Raw genomic sequence first — 15771 nt, forward strand, 5'->3', positions numbered from 1 at the left:
ATCTGAACGTATGTAAATGTCAATTTAAAATACCAACATAGACAGCTAAAAATCCAAAATGTTTTATAAATCTGTTGAAAGTTATTTTTATTGTAATTTATGTAACCTTACCCAACTTGAACTAAAATTTATCTCCCAATAAAATTTAAAAATGCTCGTTTAAATTCATTTATGTAATAAATCGATTTACTCAGATACATACCGATTACTCATTTTTAATAATATTCGCACTTCCATTCTCTTATCATTGTTGAGATTCAGATTTGGACGCTTCCACCTGCCTTATCCAAGAGAGCCTTATCTTGTACAGTCTTTGGAATATTAACCCATCAGATCTTCCGCTATTCTTTACCAAATTTCAATAAATCATTTAAACCTTTATTAGCCTTTTCTCTATTAATACTTCTTAGTACTTCCAACAAAGGTTTTAAATCATCTGCAAATCATGCCTCAGTCAGCTTTATTTATAAAATAGCTTACAATATTTGTTCTCTATTGAAAATTCGTCGCTTTCCACATCACTCACTATCTAACATGTCGATGAATATCCGTAGATCTATGTCAGTTCTAATATAAAATTATATTTTAATGTTTGTAGTTTCAAAATGTATCAATTGATAAAATTTACCTCTTTAAGGATAGATATATTTATTCTCACTGAAAATAAATACATTATACTATATGTAATGTTGAGAATCACTGCTTTTTCTTCACCTAGCTGTACAGAAACGATTTTGCATGTACTCGAAGCATTTGCAATTTCTATAATAAATTTAAATATCAACCGAACATTATTTTATTACTAAATCACCGTTCATTAATTTAAATGTGAGTTCAGGGGGGTTATTATTTAAGCTTAAATTTGACATCATAAAAATTAATTTACATAAACGTTTATCAACAGCGCACATACAATTTTAAAATTTTCGTATATACCACAACGATTACGAAATAGCAGTCATAATACCGACATATTTTTTTTATTATGAATGGCACGAAAAGAATGGACATCGGTACGCGCGCATAAAATTCTCTAATCGATAAATTCAAGATATCGCTAATAAAGCATGACGACAATGATCATTAAACAATTTCGAAAGCGCACATTATACCGAGGGGAACACCCCCCCATTTCAATTATAATTAAATTATAAATTATCAAACAGAACGAGTTATGAACCGTACGTACTTCTCAAAAACAAAAACAAAAAAATTGTTCTATACAGTGTGGCCCATTGTGAAAAAATCCTACGTTCTTAAGATAGATAATACCACACGTGTCCGATCCACAATAAAATTACAATGATCGATAAATTTTAACGACACAAATTTTGATTCGACAACACCTCTTATCTCACTCAGGAGGAAACATATTTCATTCCGCTCGTAAGTCATGTTACAAAACGGCCGAAAAACTATCACAAATTATACGTTTCGCCGCGCGCAGTAATTAACTTCTAATTATAATATACAATCGATACTACACGGAAAGCCAATACCGAAACGATTCGTTTGTTAAACAAAAATGCACTCGTATTGGTATGCATTCCGATTCGAAAACATTCTAAATACACACTCGAGTCAACGACACATCGTCCTATCATTGACATGCGCATTTTTTCACGTCCCTTGGACAAATTAAGCCACTCTCGCTTTTCACTGTTCCAATAATGCGGTCTAAGAACGGGGCGGGCGATGCGATCGCAAACAACCCAATAATTTTACAAAGCAATTACTCTATGAAAGCCTGCAATTAAAATGTTAACCTCGATATTTTTTATCTTCTCAATGTGTCGATGGAGCTCCGGTGCCAAACGACGATCAAGGATGCTTCAATGTTGCTATAATTATAATAATTAAGGCACCAAAAAAATAGAAATTGACCTCACGCAGTTGTGGATTGTGGAAGATGTTTCAAAAATATTCATAACCACAAAGACAATAATATTCAAATTCAAATTCAATAAAAAATATTCAAAGCAGGCATCCAAATGGAAATTTTCACGAATGAGAGCACTCGTGAAAATTTTCAAAACAATTCTAATTTACAAAACATTACACTTTTTCCTATTTCGCTGTACATTAACATTATAATAATATAATACTATGATTACTGACAAAATTAATTTAAAATTGTAAAATAGAAAATGATCAGTAGATCAGTAGCTATTAAAACAGATATAAGAAGTATTGTGAACATAATTTAGTAATAATAAAAAGCATTTAAAAATCAAAATCAAAACATGATTTTGATTTTTTTTGTACCTATTAACATTATATGCACACGTATCAGAGCCGGTACTAGACATATTGTCAACATTGTAAAGGGAAAAATTTACGCCCCTATGTATGTAATTATTATTTTTTTATTTTCATCTAAGTATTTCTTAATAAATTAATTATTAATTTATTTTTATTTGAGTATTTCTTAATCAGAAAAAAAAATTATCCTTACTCAATACGTTCCTTGTATTATTCTTATTCAATACGTTCAATTAATCACAATGATGCACCAAAGGCGAAAATTTTTTTCAAATGTTTGAGAAAGGCCGGTGTAGAATATGAGCTTAATGGGCCACTATTCGAAGAAGAGTATCTTCAAAAGTTTTCATATGTACATACATTTATATATTATATGTATTTTCAATAGACTGACACCTTTGTGTGTGATGAGTCAAGGTTTCTCAAGTTTAATATTACTGCATTTGATGCATTCGCTAAATGCTAGAATAAATGATTTTTAAATTTATGAAAGGGTACGGAAATATTGGATTTTTCATGAGAGGGAGCGCTTCTGGATTTCACAAAAGGGAGCGGCGTTCCCATGCGCTCCCGTTCATTTCGAGCCCTGCTTTAAAGTCCCGGGATAATTTATAAAAAATTCTAAAATAACTTTTATTAGCAATTTTGCTCAATTTACACACATTTTTCAGCTTATATTTCACTCATCTACCAAAAAAAACCTTCTAACGTAATATTTCTTCGATTAGAGACTCCTTCTTTTAAAAACAATAACATTAATAATAGTAGATACAATTAAAATATCAAATAAATAGAATACATAGTATGGAGCGTCTTGCATTTACACCCAGCACCAATATATAAAAACCAGCCGTAAATACAAAACATCCCTTCCAGGCCCAAATGGAAGAGAGAAGATCAAAATTCCACTCATACATCACGTACAATTATAAAAAAATAAGGTTGAGCGCAGGCTACCAGACAGATTAAACAATAGCTCGTTACAACTAAACCACATTCATTCATTAGTCAAAGTTTATTTTCATCTTTCTTCGATTTTTCCTTTGTGTGTTGAATCTATGAAATCCTCGATGTATTAAGATTGACAAATTCTAGCAATGTCATCTAATCTTACATGTATATATAGGTAATATGTAACGACTTATTTTCCACCTAATATTTTTAGTAGGAAAAAATATTTGAAATATTTTGATTGCAATAAGGAATAAGAATTAAGAAAACAATTCATTAGGACGTGATGTTTAATTAAAGTTCAACCCTGTCTGCTGTGTTATAATTGGTATTGTATGAGGCAAGGTTGTCGAACACGCCCACTTCTTTAAGTTCGAGCTTTCATCTAATGTAGATCAGTTGAACTAAATAATACAGTGCGTGTTCACGATGTTTATCTAAAGTGCAATGCATTATTTATAACGGCATACATTAAATACTTCACTAATCAAACGAAACATTACCAATTTTAATTTATTTTTACGACACCGTGCCAAAATTAGAACTAACGGCATTCTTAAACGGCGCTAGTGTTTCGAAACGATTTTATTATCTATGGTATATTGTATGTATTGTACAATATGTGTAATTTATTTCAGCGGCACCTTCCTCGGAACGACCGCGGCCAAAACAAGAAATTCAATTAATTGACAATCAATCCGGTGTCGTTTTTGAAGAGCTGTCAAATAATGCCGACAAATTCTTCGATCCGCTCCGCGCGTTCAAATCTCTTTAGAGCGTAGCGCTCCACACTAAATAAAGTGGAATAAAAAAAATCAAAAGTAATTTGTTCACAGGGAACTTATTGGAACCGAACATCCGCGTCTAATTCCCGAACCAAAAGGAATTCCCAACTCGGTGTGTTATACATATTTAGGCGTAAATACGTTTTTTGTCACATTTCGACTATGGAGAAAAAACCCACCACCAGTCAAACGAATTCGTTTGGAATGTTGGGTGTAAGATGGAACAGAATCCGACGAGGAAGCGTGAAAATAATTCAGCAAAATGTCTGTAAGACCTTAACATCAAATATACTTTTTTCAATACAACAATCGACTTAGTTTGAAACTTTTTTCGAATTCAAAATTTGTTTTTTATACCTACGGCAAAATGCAATTTACTTTTAGTCTTTGTTAAAATAAATACAATATACCCATGTATTTAATAAATTTAATAATATTTGTTTCTAGGTAAAAAATGTGTTGAGAAAATTTTGCAAATATTAAATAGCAAAGCATTTATGGTATACATATTTCAATGTAGAGTGTGGTATTTGTTAGTTTTCCTTTCATGGGAACAGAAAATGTATAAACGAAAAGGGTAAAAGACAATGTCTGAAATTACATCTTAATAATTTGCATATAGTAAAATAATATTTTAATATCACATACGTAGGTATCTATAAATTCTAAGATTCATTAAAAAAAAATTAGTAAACACATTCAAATAAAAAAAACAAATGACAGAAAATCAAGTTTTCCAACACAGGATAAAATGTCGCTTCAAAATAAAGTCACCTCAAATACCGTAAGTTATATTTATCACAAAATTTATAACCGAGATATGTATTATTGTCATATAGATATACTATGTTGTAGGTACTTCAACTATCCTTGTGAAAACTCCCATGTCGGTAAAATGTTACGTTCTTTACTCGACAATAACCGACACATAAAGTTGTGTACTTCGTCGTCATCGTATAAAAAAATCGTAAAAATATATAGCGTAGTGCTTCGTAATCTAGACCGTAAAGAGCACGTACACTGTATTTAATTAGTTGGATGTGATTTACGTGATTCGATTATTCTCTTCAATTAACCGACCTAGACCCAAAATGAGGAAGTATCGACACGAAAAAATCGTTTAATTAAATAGTTTCCAGGTAGGTACTCGTAAAATTTGAATACTGACCATTCAAAAACTTTCTAAGCATTTCATTGAAGTCAAATAATTAGCTTACATTTTGTAACGCTTGCATATCAATACACAAAGTTGATATACGTAAGTTAAACCATAGTTGGATTACCCTTGTCGATGAAACTCATATAGAATCTCCATGAACATAATTGATTAATAAGAAATTTACAAAAAAATACTCACTTTTGGCACAGAAATAGTACCAGATTTTGAGTTAAAAACTGCAAAAGCCAAAAATATGTAAAAAATGTGCAATTTTTTAAACGCTCATGTCTCATAAACGAGAATATATCAACAAAAATCATTTTAATATTCGCATTTAGTGGGTCAAATTTGGTAAAGGTTGACATCTCCGCCCGGTAAGTAAAAACTGTAATTTTTTTGTTGCCCAAGTTATTAATCTCTAATGCACTATGTATGTATGTATGTAATTCGTATTATGAACCGATATATTTGAAAGTGGCGGAAATCGAATTTTCAGATGCATAAACACGATTTCTGTTTGACTTAATTCACAAATCGTTATCACTTATTTCAATTCGACATGTTCAGAATCTCGAAAAAGCAGAATAAATGTGCCAGTATATTTAAATAGATATGTATTGTATTGTCAAACGCAAAAAATTATATTTAATGTATTGCGAAATATTTCTCGAAATGTAGAAAAATGGACTTATGCCACTTTAAAATATGGATAACGACTCATATGTTACATGCCAAATTATATCAAAAGTATTCCTTTAAATTGTTTAATTTTTGTCAATTTTTTAAATTGTACATCAAGTTCGAATAATAAGAACTAGTATTTAAAATATGTATAATTAAGCCACTATAAATAATATTAATTCATCGATTCACATTGGTCGATTGATATCTCCCAGTGTAAACTATACATAGTAATCTATCCGCATTTTCAAACTAGAACTTTTCCTGATGTCTCAATCGAGCCTTGCTTTAAGCTCACATAAATTATTGGTGTCGTAATTTCGACGTTAAAATTGTTTATCCACGTATAAAATCCATCATAGACAGCGTTAAGTGCTTCGTTAGTTCAACGACGTAAAATCATTAAATTGAACTAGCAGTAAAATTCACAACCTACAAAGGCCATAAATGCGATATATTTATCGATCGTCGTAAAAAGTGCAAGACCGCAAAACTTCAAATAGTCTATGCGTGTACGCGACGAACTAACTATTCGCCGATAAATATTATTTGTATGATTTTTTCGATTATTTTTGATCGTAGTTGATTCATAAGCTACAAAACTACCTGTCGCTTTCGGTATTTTTGCAAATACAAAAGAGTGAGCTTTTATAGTCGGCGTGCAGCATGCGCTCGCTCGCTTATGTAAATTAAAATGACAGATGAAGTCGTTTCGCATAAATCAAACATAGTTAGCGCTGAGATAAATTTTACGGTTCCGGTCGTTGATTGAAGCGAATGATAAATGGACCCGGTTGTAAAATATAGCGAATTTACGATTGCGTAAATTCGAATTGCGCGCGTTCGCAATCGGCACTAGTGATCGCTCTTGTTAATTAATTAACGCTTACAAAACGGTTTATTAAAAATAGAAACAATACAATAAACTGCTAAGTTTATTATAACACCAACCAAAATGCTTGGCGTTGCTCGGGCGGATATGAATTGAAAAAATACGTTTAAAAAAGGAAACTCTTGATAACGTAGATATCATGAGATAATATAACAAATTTCTTGATTCTAAATTGAAAACTGAAGATTTGTATAGTGAATAAATATTGACCAGTACTACTCGGGCAAGTTAGTTGCAAAATAAAGTCAAAAAATTAAATTGTTTTCAAAAATTTCTTAGGCCTTTGATCAAGACCGCGTACTACACTGTTCGCCAAGTGAGCTGTTTTTGGGCGTAGTTTATATTTTGTATATGAACCTTTATTTTTTAGATTAATAAAGAACGAATACTAGTCAAGAAATTGATATTGTTTTAGCATCTTTTGAAAATAAATAACTGCAACCAATACTTATGGTTAGAGGTAGGAACGGAAGCGTGTGTTTTCCAGGAAACATGTCGTTTTGGGTCTATTTTCCAAAAAATAGGGCAAACTGCAAAGCTAAAGAGCATAAAAAAAGGTTAATCATAAAAATGAACAAAGCACGGCGACCGATGAACAAAGAACGGCGCAAATACCATAAGTTATGGTATTTTAGTACCTGCTTTACCCGTTCATTGAGGCTATTTTTGTATGAAATTTCTGTTAACTTTACAGAGGCATTATTTAGCTGCCAGTAGGATGTTCATTTTATTTAAAAATAATACTCTCGAAGGGGTGGAATGGTTAAAAACAAGAAATAGTTTTTACGGACGGACAGACCAATATCGTTAAATTTAAGTGAAAGCCTAAATGCAAAGTAGGTATGAACCTCCCCGACAGAGATAAAAAGGAAACGACAGATCTTATCTAAAATAATTAAAACGAAAATATTTACATTGTTATTGATTTATTTTATTAAAATACATATTATATTTTATGTTGAAAACCCCTGTCAACTGCATCTATAGAAAAAAAATAGGATAATCCTGAAAAAATGAACTATTTACATCCAAATATATGTAGCTCGCATGGCGATCAGTGGCGTACTAAGTACGCCGTATTTTATCTTATTATTATGTAATATAAAGTACCATTAGATAATATACCAATTTTTTTTGTACTAAATTTAAAACCGTAGATTTGTATGTAATACAAATGAACAAACATTCATGTTTATATTTATTTAACATGTAATAATACAGATGCTCTAATAAATAAACAAAAGTGGATGTGGTGAGTTTAAAAGAGTGATGGTTTCGATTTAAGACAGCAAAAGTTTAATAGATTTTTATTAGATAACGATTTTACATTAAAAAATCTGTGTCGTTGCAAAAGATGATGCTTTAATTATAATCAAATTTTTGTTTCTATTATATTTAATTTAAAATAATTCAAAAACATGGCATGAACGTATGAGTATCGTATTTTGATCGCGTGTTAGGAAAACACTTGTCGTGAGCTTTTAGTTATATCTGATTCTGGTTATGAACTTCCGGTTTTGTCCCGTTATTCTATAGGAAATAAAATGATAATAATAAGAAAAAACGGGCACCCGCCCAAAACAAAGGGAAAGGGCTACTACTATTATTATACGATTTAAGTGTGAACGGTTCTTTTTTTTCCGACTTGTTCCTGGCCAAAGGCACGTGCCTTGATTCGAGATTATCCCCTTTGTTTGAACATCTCGTTTTTTGTTGTTTTTTTTTGTTCATAAACGGTATGTGTGAAATGACACAGCACGAAGTCTAGAAAACACAGCACGACCGTAAAACAAAAAGATGTTTTCATTTCTTTATAAACAATATATATATTTTTAATTTCATAATCCGTGAGTCTATTGTCTGTTACTTATCACGGATCGTATTGTTTTGTAATTGATATATGTATGTATTAGTACTTTCCATTTGAACGATGTATGCACATATATACGTATTCGTTTTGAATATTTGGAACAGATGGAATCGAAGTCCAATTCTATACATTTACTTTTTGAAATTGTATTATAATATTGCGACCATAGATATAGAATATCTATCTATGATTGCGACAAAAACGGAATTGAATGAACGTTTCATATGTAAACAGAACACATTCGCATTTCCTTCACATTATAACAATAGCCATTGTCACATAAGATCAATATAAAATGACTTCCTACGGACAAAACTTTCGCAAAATTATGATGAATATTTATTTTTGCGTGAACAATATGCCTACCCAGTACTAAGGTATACACTTTTCTGGTCGTCTTATTAGTTTTATTGTTGACCGATTCAATGAACACAATAACACCGATTTACAAAAGGCTTTTTGTTCCGATGCCCGCCGACAGACAACACTTATGTTAATACAATTTACCGAAACCGTAAACGACAGGTGGGCACATTTTCACCTTAGGCTACTTAGAAGTCAATCGACGACGGGTTTCATTAGAGATGGAATCATTTGTCGGCGACCGACCGACATTGTCTTAGCCCTTTTCTATTCACGTCACTGATTTCGGCGTCCCTTGTGTCTGAGACCTCCCGGAGCATCGTAAGGGTTAACTGTAAATACGATATGACTTTTATGTGTGTCAGGGCTTCCGGTCGGAAGTTTTCATTACACGTGTCATATAAATATGTATGCCCTTCGTCATAAAATTTGCGTGGTATACATCATCATTTGATGGTTGTACCTCCAGCTCGCACGGTTCTTTATCGATCTTTATATATTTCAAGAGCAATCCGACCTCTCTATATCTCTAAACTACTTCATTCCTTTTGGGTATAATTTTCTTGAAATTCTTATTAACTCGTTTTGTTCTCCAGCTTCTACGTGGTCATTCCAGTCGTTGTTGAAACAGTTGGGACTGTATGTCCCCAATAATTATGTGCCTGTTAGACATCATCATTTGATGGTTGTAACTCCTGCCTGCACTGTTCTTTATCGAATGGCTCATACTCCAAGAGCTATCCGACTTCTCCATGAAATCGTTGCTGCTGAGCCTGAATGTGATATTTTCCACCTCAGTGAGCGTAAGTTATCGGAAATTATTTTAACCTATTATTTTAGTCTAGTATCCTGCGCTCACTATTTTCATTATTGAACGTGATGTATGAGTGGAATTTTGATCTTCTCTTATCCATTTGGGCCTCACAGGGATGTTTTGTATTTGCGGCTTGTTCTTATATATTGGTGCTGGCTATAGGTGTAAGACATTCCCTTCTTTGTATTTTATTATTTGATACTTTTACATTACCTGCTATTATTATAATGCTATTGTTTTTTTATGATTATGTATAAATGTACATATAATATATTTGTCTGTTTATATATCTATATATTTTTATTTTTCTCATCTAACTGTATTTTTTCAACCATTTCTGGTGCATTAGGGAGTCATGTAATGCCACAATGGTTCAAACCTTATATAAAGAATAACTATAACTATATCTATGGTCCAAACTTAAACTTAAATAAATAATATTCCATTTGGCCACATCTATAGTTTTTGCCATGATTAAAAATATTTCAATAGTAGAATGTTTTGAAAAGACACCTAGTATATTTATAAAATATACCAAATACATTATCTACCTGCAGTCAGCAAACTTCATAGTAGCGATCCCAAATATTCGAATATATTGGAATATATTCGAATATCGAATATCGAGTAGTACCTTTAAATTATTTATTTGTAGTTTTAAGAAGTTGAAGATATTATTAAAGTTTTAAGAGAACCATTATCCGGAACATCAAATAGAATTAAATGTGCTGTAGATTGAAAATAAAAAGATAAGTTCGTATAAAAAGTATTCGAATATTCGGACTTGGGATCCCTACTTCATAGTCTGATATTTTGAAAATATGATTTTTGTAAAATTTGTTGATTGAATGACACTGACATTGTTATAAATAGTCAAAAATAACAATTAATTGTCATTTTTATATACGTAAATATATATACATATACTTTTCCTGAAGAAATAGATCTTCAACCAATGTATTTTGCCAGTGATGATGTATGGATGTGAAACTTGGATATTGAACGCTAAGATGCTACAAAGCCTAATCCACTCAAATAAGTGGAATGCTGTATACTTAGCATTATGAGGAAGAAGAGGAATCGGAATACTTGGTTGAGAAGTATGACAAGGGTAGTGGATATAGTGGATTGAGCGAAGGGATTGAAATGGCAATAGGCGGATCACGTGGCTAAAAGAATGAACGAAAGGTAGACAAAAGAAGTGCCAAAATGGTACCCTAGATAATGCAAAAGATTAAAAAGAAGATCGCAGGGAAGATGGAGAGACGAAATTAGGAAAATGTGTAGGGTGAGATGGATGAGAGTTGCGCAAAACAGAGACGAGTGGAAGCGTATTGGAAAGGCCTTGATGAATGGCTCATTTACGTATATTTCTAAAATGTCATTAACATTGTTTTATATTATAAAGAAATGCAGGTTTTTGAAGTTTATTTTGGTTTTTACTGCATTATTATAACATTATTAGTTTATAAGATACGAGCTTTTAAATATAAGTTGTCGTTTTTTCCCACTATGTGACATAATAGAATGGCATTTGAGATATTCAGCTGTCAACAGAGTTGCCTTCATTATTGTGAAGATATGATGTAATATTTCAAATTAACACACATGTCGAAATCCAAAGATGAGTTACAAAGCTCGACTGCACAACAATGGCAAGGGACTTGTTGTCGTCTCGTGAAATATCTTAACTCGCAGGACATTACATATTGTGAACGGCACAAATTAATTTAGTAGAAATCGCGTTATTTTTTTTTTGTATTATTATTTTTACTATTACTCACATTTGTGAGAGCGTCAAAAGGACGCTGCTCCAGCCGTTGACAACCGTCGAAATCGAAACAAATTGTCGCAGTTATTTTCGAGTCTTTCACGTTCGAGATCTCCCATTCAGGAAAAAAGTGTCTCTCATTGTCGTCGACTCGCCATTGTGTAAATAATATACACGCGACACAATGGCGGATGGAGTCCATCGGCACGTGAAAAAGTTTGGCGTCCGTCTTCATCAAAACGGCTTCATCTCACATTCTATATACCCATGGAGAATAAAAACACTCACAGTGTTTATGAGTGATGTGTTTCGATTTGTTCTCGACGCGTGGAAAACTTTCCAAGTTCTTCTTCTCTCTACGCCTGTTATATAATATGTTTTGCCCGTTGATATTTGAACGGGTTGATTTTTTCTCTTTTTTGAAAATAAATTGTTATCTATACAAAATACCTAAATTAGATGAGTCAAATGAAACATAGTCAAATGAACCTATGCACGAACATTCACAGTCAAAACTGATATCACAATTCGGCAAAAAATTATGGTCAAATGTAGATACATATTACACTATTCGACACGAAAAATGGTCCAGAGACGAGATATGACTTTTCTTATTGATCTATGCCCAGTAAACACGAATCTGGTAATAAAAAATGTTGATTTGCTCACGATTCAGAGATGTATGTGTTTTTTAAATCGCGCGATTTTTCTATATCTTGGTGTTGTTCGGTCGATGTCTCAAAATCTGTCAATTTCCTGTTCAAAATGAATATTGGAATTTATAGTCGGTTATTTTATCTTTCATTTGTAGTACTTTTCAGCTTTCAAATCTCTCTAAGTAGTCATCCAGTTCAAATCAAAGTCAAAAGTACGTATTTTCATTTGGCATTTTTTCCCACTGTTAATACTATTTTATATTTTATATTTTCTATTGAAACATGTTTATTGGGATAGTGTTAAAAAAAAGTTTCTATGAGATAATTACCAAATTTAGTATACTACATAGTAGAAGATTTACGAAGTGGCCAATCAAATAATGTACATATGCAATACAATAGCAAAATAACTAAATTGCCCGACATTGCTCGGGCGAGTAATTTTTTTCCCTAAGCCCTTTGACCTCTTCCAAAAACCGTCTACGGTTTAATAATCATTATCATCATTCACAGCTATTTAGTATGCAATGTTGAATGAAGGTATATCCAAAACGATTCCATTCATCTCTGTTTTGGGCAACTCTAATCCAACTCATTCCACACATTTTCCTAATTTCGTCTACCCATCTCACTCATCTCTCTAATCTTCTTTTAACTCTTTTGCATTATCTTGGGTAGCATTTTGGCACTTCTTTTGTCCATTCTTCTAGTCACGTGGACCACTCATTGCCATTTCAATCCTTTCAATGTAAAAATTCGTATTGTTATATGAAAAATGTTATTGATCGTATTGTTTACGATGTTTGTAATGCCTGACCATAGATGTCAGGTGTTGTTTCAATTTACATGTGTATGTATGTATGTAATAATGTTGTATTTAATATTGTATGTAATACATATTTCTCGAGTCTTAATCTGTTTAGCACACTCGCCACTTTGGAGCAATCTTTTAGGCGAGTGCGCATGATTAATTGAAATAAAATAAAACAATAAAAATAAATACTTCTCATCCATGTACTTCGTTTTCTCTCTGGTCTACGATCTAGAATTCCAAATTTTGTGGATGTAAATTAAAAAACTGATTTACATAGCGGAAAACTAACAAATAGTAAACTTTATATATAAGTTTGCACCCCAAATTGAGGGAGCGAAATACAAGGCGATAGGGGGTATATCCTCAATATACCCAATATTTAATCGCCATAGTTCTTTATCAACTCAAAATAAAATAAAATTATATTGCGCGCTCATATTACCATTATTAACTTATGCTTCACCTGTATGGAATAACGCCTCGAAGTCTAACCTTTCCAAGCTCCAAATAATGCAAAATAAATCCCTAAATATAATTTATATAACACACCCATATATACTAACTTGAAAAAACTGCATGCCATAAATAACATTCCTTTAGTTACAGACTTTACTAACAAACTAAACAGTAGATTCTATGACAGAATCACTAATAACCATACTAACACACTTGTGAAGAGTCTCGGTGATTACAACAAAATGTCTATACCCTTCAGGTATAAACATAGATTACCTAAACACAATCTGGTTTAGATCGTCGACTTTAGAGAATCTTTAATTAATATTATGTATTAGTTGTATTATGAGCATTTATAAGAATTGTAAATAGGTTTTTGAGCTCTTTTTTCCTATTATGCTGTACAGTAACATTAGAATAGTATAATACTAACAAAATTAAGTTAAAATTGTAAAATAGAAAATGATCAGTAGATCAGTAACTATTAAAATAGATATGAGATGTATTATGAATATAAGTAAGTAATAATAAAAAGCATTTAAAAAAATATATAAGTTTAAATATCACTTGGAAGTGTTTTAGTGTGGTTTTGGATAAAGCGCGTGTGATACACATATGTAAGTGAGATATCGGCTTGTGATCAATGATTGTCGGCTGATGGGACTATTCAATCGGCACAATGGGCTATTGTTTCTATCCGGTGGTGTTGGTGATGAGGAGAGCCTTTAAAGGGGACCGCCGATGATAAATGGACCGGGTTCTTATTCGCCTTGCTTCGAATCGTCTAATAAACCACACACGTTGGCTTCGATATTCGAATGATACGTTCGGCTTTAGGATGAATCGATTTCGAACGGAAAATTTCTGATGTAATAAATCGCTCTAGTGTAGGTTCTGAAGTCAAATATTTGCTTGTGTAATATACGTATGTATTTTCAATTAATATGTATATATGTATGTAGGTGTACATATTTCTGCAATTAGAATAGTATTTAGAATGCCAATTATTGACTTGATTATTAAGAGGGCTGTATACCCGAAACCTTAATTTTGTTGCTGTTCCTTTCTTCGATATATATATTGAGTGAATGTATATATTGAGTGAATGCGACAATACATATATGTATATCAATATATATATATATATATATATATTGAGTGAATGTGACAGTTGCGCTTCGACCAGATAATACGTATTTTAAATCGACAAAATCGAGGTTTCGTATTCTCCAATTTTCTCCTCCAAAACTAGACCAATTTAAAAAAAAATCAACATCGGTATAAGAAAGATATTTTCTATGTTTGTATCCTCGTATTTTTTTAAAAATCAACCGTTAAAGCACGCTGGACTCTTTTCGTGGGTGTAAAAAAGAGGCGATTTTATAGATGTTTGGCGGCTCCTAGCTCCTATAAAAAATAACTAATCAAAAAAACAAAACCACAGAAACATGCCTATGATGGATATCCATAGCATATTAAAAAATAATTTCTCTAGTGCCATAATTGAGGAAGGGAGAAGTGTAATACGTTTGTATGGACAAGGCGCTGGTGTCCAGCCCTCTTAAGTGTTGATGTCAATAGTTATAAAAGTATGTACGCAGACATTCGTAAAATGTTAATCTATTGAAATGGGTATCCAAGTTTTCATACGGTGAATATTAATCGCATTTCAGTCTGACTTTTCGTTAAAATTTCAGCATATCGACGATAGCCGTTTTATATTTTATTTTATGGGAAAGATAATTTCCATACATAGATATACATATGTATGTACATTTGTGTATCTATAATTGTGTATATCTATTTAAAAAATATATATTCTAACTATATTTGAACCTATGTACATATGTATATTTTTTACTAAAAGTGTGTTTTATTTTTTTATTTACATATATATATATATATATATAATACATATGTATATCAGGAAAGGAGATATCCTAACAGAAAATCTCCAATTCGCCTTCCTAGCCAATTACAAACATTGTAACATTTATTATTACATAAATCGCTGAATTTTGAGATGCTGAAGAACAGCTAATTAACTTCTAACTTATTACTTTATCTATGTACGTAGTAACAATATGTGTGTGTATTTTAGGGATTTTTTGTACACCATTTGTCCTATCAAACTGAAACTTAGTATTAGTTACTGAAATTCTTATCGATAAGATGTCAATTTTTAAGTTGACCGGAAATGGTACCTCCCCTTATAGATGTCTTCTTTTTTTAAGTTTTTGAATTACATTATTTTCCCTTTAAACATGTGTGTTCTTCACGAAAAAATCAAGTATAAT

Source organism: Arctopsyche grandis, chromosome 4 (genome assembly GCF_051622035.1).
Source record: "Arctopsyche grandis isolate Sample6627 chromosome 4, ASM5162203v2, whole genome shotgun sequence".
In the NCBI taxonomy this organism is placed as follows: domain Eukaryota; kingdom Metazoa; phylum Arthropoda; class Insecta; order Trichoptera; family Hydropsychidae; genus Arctopsyche; species Arctopsyche grandis.